General features: G+C 32.7%; 1 long non-coding RNA gene across 1 annotated transcript; it reads right to left on the bottom strand.

Annotated features, from left to right (window-relative positions):
• Positions 1-7,155: 7,155 nt before the first annotated feature.
• On the bottom strand, positions 7,156-8,418 carry LOC139846642 (uncharacterized). The gene is made up of 4 exons (XR_011759122.1): positions 8,262-8,418; positions 8,060-8,116; positions 7,670-7,762; positions 7,156-7,234 (listed from the first exon to the last, which is right to left on the bottom strand). It is a non-coding gene; the product is annotated as an uncharacterized lncRNA (long non-coding RNA).
• Between the last annotated feature and the right edge of the window lie 270 nt (positions 8,419-8,688).

Below are 8,688 nucleotides of genomic sequence, written 5' to 3'. Positions count from 1 at the left end.
ATATATAAGTTAGCAGTAAAGAAATATTGATCAAAGGTAGACAAAAGCTTGGTTGTCTTGTACTTTTTATCTTTTGCTTGACCAGCTACAATATATGCTCCAATAACTTGTAACAAAACTTTGCAATTAAAATTTTGATTATGATAAGAAAATTATAGAGTTGCTGCATTTAAATGGACATATTTAAATAGCTTTTCATGACCTTCAAGACAAACCAATGTTATGCCCAAGTTTACGTGCATGAAAATTAATAGACTCGTAAAAAAAACTCTTCATTATGTTCTACTGCCAGTGGCGGAACTTGAACCCGGACACAGGTGGGGCGAATGTAAAAATTTAATAAAAGTTTCAATGCCAGGAGGGTAAACACTAAAAAAAACCTTATTTGTTAGTAAAAAAAAAATTTTTTTAGTGTACATTTTTTTTTTTTTTTTCAAATCCGGAGGGGGCGGGTGTCATACCCCGTCCTAATCCATCTGGACGAAGTCACCAACATCTGGTCCCATTGCGATGATCGACTCCAAATAATGTCTTTAAAATGAGCAAATGCACAGCGGAAGGTTTCTTTCATACCTGAGAATAAACATGCTTTCAAGTGTCAACCAAAAGGTCGGTGAGTTCATTAGTTTATCATAAATAATCATTTCATAATTTTTAATAGACCACAAGATTTCATATTTCCATTTCTCATAAACATACGTCCCATACATAAAGACAAAATAATCATTCATATGGATTGAACACCTGGTAACCGACATTAACAATAAGCATATAAGAATATCCCCTATCATTTCGGGACACCCTTCGGATATGATATAAATTTCGAAGTACTAAAGCATCCGGTACTTTGGATGGAGTTTGTTAGGCCCAATAGATCTATCTTTAGGATTCGCGTCAATTAGGGTGTCTGTTCCTAATTCTTAGATTACCAGACTTAATAAAAAGGGGCATATTCGATTTCGATAATTCAACCATAGAATGTAGTTTCACATACTTGTGTCTATTTTGTAAATCATTTATAAAAGCAGTGCAAGTATTCTCAGTCCCAAAAATATATATTGCAAAAGCATTTAAAAAGGGAGTAATGAAACTCACCATACTGTATTTTATAGTAAAAATACATACGACGTCATTGAACAAGTGTAAGGTTGGCCACAGATTCACGAACCTATATTATTTATATATATATATTAAAACATGTAATCGTAATCGAACAATTTATTTATGTATTTATTAATGATATCATTTTATAACTTATGTGTTTCATTAAAATATTTTAATATTACAAATAATGATATATTAATAATAATGATATGAATTAATGATAATGATAATAGTATTAAAGATAATAATGATAAAAATAATACTAATATTGTTAAAGACGATGATGATGATGATGATGATGATGATGATGATGTAAAAGCTCCAAAAATAAAAATAATTGCCTTAGACAAGACTCGAACCCACGATCACCCATAAAACACAAGTACATCCCTACCATCTAAGCCGTTTTGCATTTATGAAATAACTTGCAGATTAACTTCTTTTAACCATTAATTCTGTCTTCTTCTTCATCATCATATTAATCATAATCAACCCATTCCATGATCATCATTATCCTAACTTCTATCATTATCATTTTCGTTTTCTATTGTTGTCATCTTTATGATCATAATCATCATTTATCACATAATCATTTAATCATTCTCGTTATTCATCATCATTCGAATTAACATAATCTAATCATGATCATTAACATTGTAGCGACCCGACAAAATCGTCATTGACGGCGCCGACTACTTAGGTCCCGTTACGTGGTCATAAGTCTTTAAAACAACGTTTGACCAAAAGATATGTCGCATTCATTTCAAATGTAAAGATTGTTCAAAGTTTACAAGAATAGTTCCACCACAAGTTACGTTACAAAGTTATAAGTACAAATGAAACTTATGCGACACAATTTAAAAGTAGCCAAAAGACGCTCCATGTATGCATATATACTCGACATCCAATGCAAGTATCAAAATAATGAGCGGAAGCATGTATCACAAAACGTTCAAGGACCTGAGAAAAACATATAAATCTGTTAACGAAAACGTTGGTGAAATCATAGGTTTAAGTAAGTAAGTGAGTAAAAGTAAGTCGAACCACAAGATTTACATCAAAGATAAAATAGTAATACATTCTAAAAGTTAATATTCACGAGCACCCAATTATCAAGGCTTAACATTCGGTCCGTTGATACCCCATTCATAGTGCTAGAACAACACTGTTTCTCGAAAATATATTTCATCTGTGGACGGTAGCGAACCGTCCGAGATGAGGGTTTGTCAAACCCATATGGCCATACAACATAAGTTCACGCCTACACTTACACCCTGCAAGTGTAACTAATGATAATCGAATTGAGGATTTCGTTCTAAACTCGTATGTAGAATGTTTGTTTTCCTGTACTTGTGTTCACTTAGTAAAAGAAAAATGTTTATGTTTTCTCATCCCAAATATAAGTTCAAAAAGAGTAAAAGTGGGACTATGATCTCACCTTGAGTGCACGAGTAGTAAAGTACTTCAACAAGTAAACGTGTGCAAAGAACAATGCTAGTCTTGACCTAAACAAATAGGTTGTATCAATAACGATAGTCACGATTGGTCAAAGATATTCAATTAGTCCTATGGCTCGTTAAGACTCGATCATAATTGCATGTGAATCAAATTGTCATGTTTCATGCAAGGTACAAGTATAAAAGCATGTTAGAACGATTGCACAAACAATTGGTTAAGTTTGATTAAAAGTCAACTTGGTCGGGTCAAAGTCAACGAAAAAGTCAACATGTTCGGGTCGGGTCCCGAACTATTTTTCTGAGGTTTTTAATCATATATGAGCATGTTAGAACAAGTTACATGTGAATCGGAGGTCCATAGCATAGCAAACATTTTTCGTAAAATGACTAACGAAGACAGAAGCTGCCAGTGTATCTGGACGGCGTCCAGATTGTCTGGACGGCGTCCAGATTTGAAGGCTGGGACGGCGTCCAAATATCTGGACGGCGTCCAGCTTTGAAATATGGGACGGCGTCCAAGGATCTGGACGGCGTCCAGGTTGGTATTCCAGTCTGATGCAGTAAGTTTCTAAGTACACGAACCAAAACCAAATAAACACAATTTATGATCCGCAAACAATCAAGTCAAGTATTTTATACCGTTGGGATGGTAATTTGACGAGGAAGACAACTAAACACATTTCAACAAGTAATTTAACACCTACAACAACCCAAAACCGCATTAAACGTTCATAATCAAAGGTTCAAGTTCTAAAAACGCATTTCATAATTCGGGTAACCAATTTACATGTATGATATGCCGTTTCGAAGGTAATCAAACACACGTTGCAACAAAACACTTATCAACAATATTTCATAGCATTTGATACATCAAAAGTTCATATAAAGCTTATCAAACCCTAACCAAAATCTCAAAACCAATAATCATGTTAATGTAAGGTTTTCATGTCAATCAACACACCAAAACGAAGTTAATGAAGTAACTAACACTTTGAACACACAACCATTAATATCTAAACACATTTTATCATTCAAAATCAAAGGTTAAACTAACCCATTTCAAGTGTTCATGCTAGTTACACCAAATAACAAGATCGAGCCTACAAATTACATACACGACATCACAATGAGCCATAGACACTAACTAACACCATTTCAAGTCAAAAACACGAATTTAGAGAAATCTAGAGTTTTAGAAATGTTAACCAAACGAGATGAAGTTGGTACCAAAATGAAGAGGATGAAGAGAGGATCACGAATATGTAATTTATTTTGTTGTAAGCCTCCTAGATCGAATTTAGATGATGATTGAATGAATTTGGTAATTGTGTGTGTGTTCTTGCTAGAGAGAAAGAGAGAGATGGAGATGGTTGAATGGTGGTGATTGGGGTGGACTAGTTGACCTAGTCAACTAGTTTGCCCCGTGTCAATTTTAGTCCCTCAAGTTTGAATCGGGTGCGTGAATTACCTAATCGAGATAATTTAAAACGCGTATTAACGAAAGATGTTATAAATATATAACGGACTTTAAAATAGTTAAACGGAAAGTAACCGGAAAAAGGCGGGATGATACAAACATTAACGTGACATCATAATTTGCTAGCCTTACTATCTTCATTCGATACCCTATCATCATCATCTTCTCTGTTCTAACATAGTCATCATCATCAACATCTTCATGTTATTGTAACATCATAATTTTGATCGAATCTTAATTAAAATGAAAAGTGGATCAAGTGTTAGACATCTTGAGTCTATTCCACATAATTCGGCCCACTAACACAAAAGCCCAAACGTAATAAACCCAAGTACAAACTCGTTACAATAATAGAAATAAAACTGTCGGTGGTTATGTATGTAAACGTCATAGTCATTATCATTGTATCACCCACTTGTTTATCATCATCAATAGAGTATCATTATCTATCTTCTTTGTTACCACAACCACAGGAACCAGAAAAGCAAAGTTTAAACTCGTGTAGCAATAGTGGTAAACGAAACCGAACATATTAAAAGTAGTAGCAGCAGCGTAACAGAAAACATAGTCTTGGCAGCAGCTGTAGCAGAAAGAAAGAAAAGAAAAAGACTGCAGCAACATTAGTTCTAAATGATTGGAGGTGGCTCAAGGTGGTTCAATGAAGGTGATGGTGGTGTAGTGATGTGGGTGTTTGTGATTAAAATGGTGGTTTGAGTTGTAAGCGAAACAGGAGCATAACAATGATCGTGTTCATGGTCGAGTGGTGGGTTTATGATGCCCGAAGTGGTGTGTTGTAGGTTGGCGGATGTGGTGGTTTATTGGTATTTAAATAGTGACCATGGTGTCTGATCGAACCAACAGAAGTGGGTACAAATAGCTGCAGTAGCAGCAACGATACAGCATCATCAACTCTTTAACAAGAAACGAAACAGTAGAAAAGAAAAGACGTAGCAGTGACAGAAGCTTTATGGGTTGTTATCGATGGTTTGTTCGAGTGGGCAGAAAAACAACAAAACAACAAGTATGTCCGTATGTACTAATCATTTTCGTGGACTTGTATTCTCCTGTTATGTAACCAGCTTCTCACTTAGATGTGTATCAAATGGATCACCAACGAAGGCAATTGGTGGGGTGGTTCTGTCGACAGAAGAACAAGGAGAAAGAAGAGTGTTGTGTCCACAATTTGATTTGATTTGATTTGGATATTTCAAATCTCTACCGGCACTTCCTTTAATATATAAAAAATCTAAAGATAATAGTATTTTAAAATATGTGTATGTGTCAACTAGTGATGGTGGAAACAAACACAAAATGTGATAAAGAAAGTCACGGGTATATTTAAATAAAGCAACCCACTTATTTTAAACACACAGAAAATCATGTCTAATTACATAACAAAACAACAAGTGGGTACCCTTTACAGCACATAAACATGAGGTTAAATCATGGAATTTGTTTAACATAAATAAATTAGATAAATTTTAAAATTTGCAACATATATAAAGGTTACTACCATCACTTTCTATATTATTTGTAATATGTACTATATGCATGTGTGCTATATAATAAGTTAGTAGGTGGGATGCAAACGAAATATTTTTGGAGTGGTATTTAAAAGTCATAAAGTAGAAAAGAATTAAAGGAGATGTGATATATGCATGTAATGTGCCATGTATTACGGATAAATGACTAGTTCAAAGATAAACAACTTGTAATTATCATTCTTCAATCCCAATTTAATCCACAACTATTTCTGACTTCTATCTTTGCTAATTTGGACTTGAGCTTATTAACACTTAGACTAAATTCATTTGTTTGGAAAGATGGGCCTATATTAGGCTTTCAAGATTAGCGTAACAATTACATTATGTTATATCACTTCAAAGTTACATACAATAAATATATATATATATATATATATATATATATATATATATATATATATATATATATATATATATACTAATAAGTTTGTAATAAACTTATTTAATAAAAATCAAAGTGATAAAGATTGTTACTATCATTTATATTTCAATAACAAGTTTAATAATATCGTAAGTTATTGTACATAGCACTAATTTATCTAATATTTCAAATTATATTTCAAATTATATTTCTAATTATTATTTATACATAATACATATATCTATATATTTTCATATATCTATTTACAAATAGTTGTTCGTGAATCGTCGAGAATGGTCGAAGGATAAATGAATTCATGAAACAGTTCAAAAATTTTGAGACTTTAATATTACAGACTTTGCTTATCGTGTCGAAATCATATAGAGATTAAGTTTAAATTTGGTCGGAAATTCCCGGGTCATCACAGCGGGCACCCCCTCCGGATATAACTAAGTTCCGCCCCTGTCTACTTGAGCTTTGTTGAGCATCGTCATGTTCTACTGGATTCACAATACATCTAAACCCCATGATTCTTAAAAACATTAGAGTTTATTAGCAAGATTAAATTTTTCCAAGACTGCTTGAAAGATTCCTAAACAATATGCACCATGTCTAAAACCACACACATACTAACAATTTTTTTTATATGCACAAAAGCACACAAATTGAGCTAGTTGTTTTGTTCAGCTAAACTTTGAAAACGCTATATATCTAACGACATTAATGTAAGTAATACATACCTGATGAAGACGTTTTAGCTCTGATTGTCAATTTGAAACCAAGATATAATGCATCACTAACGCTGAAAATTTCTGGGTCTTGCCATGAATCTGGGTCTTGCCGTAAATCACCATAGCTTCTTTTTTTCTTCTTATGTTCCCTTTTTCACATAAACATACACTAATAGTAAAATGACCCTCATTGAACCAAATTCATCGGGATTTCATAACAATAGAATATGGAAATCGTGTATTTAGATATATCAAGGTTGGACCCTTCTTTACATAGGCATTTCTACGATAACTTGATTCAACAATACACAACAAAAAGTGAAATTAGTAAATACCCACCCAGTTTGCCTCAAATGCTATTTTTCAAAGATGTTCATGGAATCATTGAGCTGATGAGCCTAACAAAAATAATGTGTGTGAAAATAAATGTTAAAGATAATAATAGATGAAGCATACAGAAGAATACTATGCCATTATCATACCCATAAGTGTTCAAGTTACATAACATAGAGATACAAGTTGCATAACATAGAGATATGAGCAAAGGAACTCTTTTCTATCTGCACCAGAAAAAAATAGCTCACAACATAAGAAAAATTACTACATCCTCTTTTTCTTGACCCTAAATTAATTAAAACTTAAATAAAGAAGCTTAGAACAATAAAAATATAGATGGTGAATGAACAATTCTTAACGCAACTACTTTCATCTTTTCCTTGACCCAAACTTCCAACACTTGGCTAACTGTACTTGAATAAGGAGATTATCGATTAAATGATTACACAAATAACAAATAGCTACTCCTATTATTATGATTCGCTGAGTTTTTTTTGCTTAAACAGTACACACCCGCTATACATGCTATGGAACAAATTAAATAGTATAGCACCTTTTTTCTTGAAGTTACAATACCGACAAACTATTCTGATGTACAAAACATAACTCCAATAGTAGTGATAATGATACTTATATAAGCATTAGGTTGTCCTACTAACCTCACAACATGTTCTTGTATAAGGGTATATATGTACATTTTTCACAGGCACTTAATCATCAAAGAAATGCGGTTGTGGGATTGAGAGCTCAACCTGCAAAACACATAACAGATGAGAGATTTGCTTCACTTCACTTAGTTGTATAAAGGGTGTACAATAACCTCATTATAAAGGGTGTATAAAACCATCAAGCCTATACACAAACAAATGCATATCTCATATCGAATCTCATATGTCATTTTATCATACACATGGAGTGCGTCTAAAAAAAATGCATATCTTGATTCAAGTAACAACTTCTAATACATAGAAGAAGAACAAAATCATCAATAGTATACACAAACAAAACAAATCTACAAAATATAAAAGGGGTTAAGGACCACAATATACCAGAAAGAATGTCATTAGAGATTCTTGAGACTGATCGGAGCATGTTCCACACACCAACTTACAAAAAGAAAAAAATGGAATTGAAATCGGAAAGAATAAAAATTCATATGAACATAATGCAAATGGACCGAATTCATTTCATATGACCATAAAATTCAAACTCAAACTAAAGCCAACAACAAAAAAACAGAATTAGACATACCTGATTTAAACACTTTTACGAATTCGGGCGTATTTAAAGGGCTGCGATGGACCGAATTCATTTCTGTAGAAGAAGATTGAGATGTAATGAGATAAATTTTGAGATTAAGAAATGGAAGCAAAGAAGATTGATATGTGGAAGAAAGAAAGATAAAATGTAAGTTTGGGGCAGTGTAACTTTTCAAAATGAACCAATATGAGTCAGGCGTGCAGTTTAAAGAAGGGGAGATGGTGTGGAGTTCAATTTTTTATTTATTTATTTAACTATTATAAAAAGTCGTTTTTTTTGTTTAATTTTTTGTTCATTTATTTGAATTGAAATTAATTATATTAATTTATTTATGACATCATCATTCTTATCTCAGATTTTTTCTTTTTTTTTTTTTGATTTTTTTTATCAAGGGTTAAAGTGTTTTACTAGATTTATG

This window comes from Rutidosis leptorrhynchoides, chromosome 5, assembly GCF_046630445.1.
Source record: "Rutidosis leptorrhynchoides isolate AG116_Rl617_1_P2 chromosome 5, CSIRO_AGI_Rlap_v1, whole genome shotgun sequence".
Taxonomy (NCBI): domain Eukaryota; kingdom Viridiplantae; phylum Streptophyta; class Magnoliopsida; order Asterales; family Asteraceae; genus Rutidosis; species Rutidosis leptorrhynchoides.
Note: the sequence above shows the minus strand (reverse complement) of the source record. Positions and strands in the feature narration are given on the sequence as shown.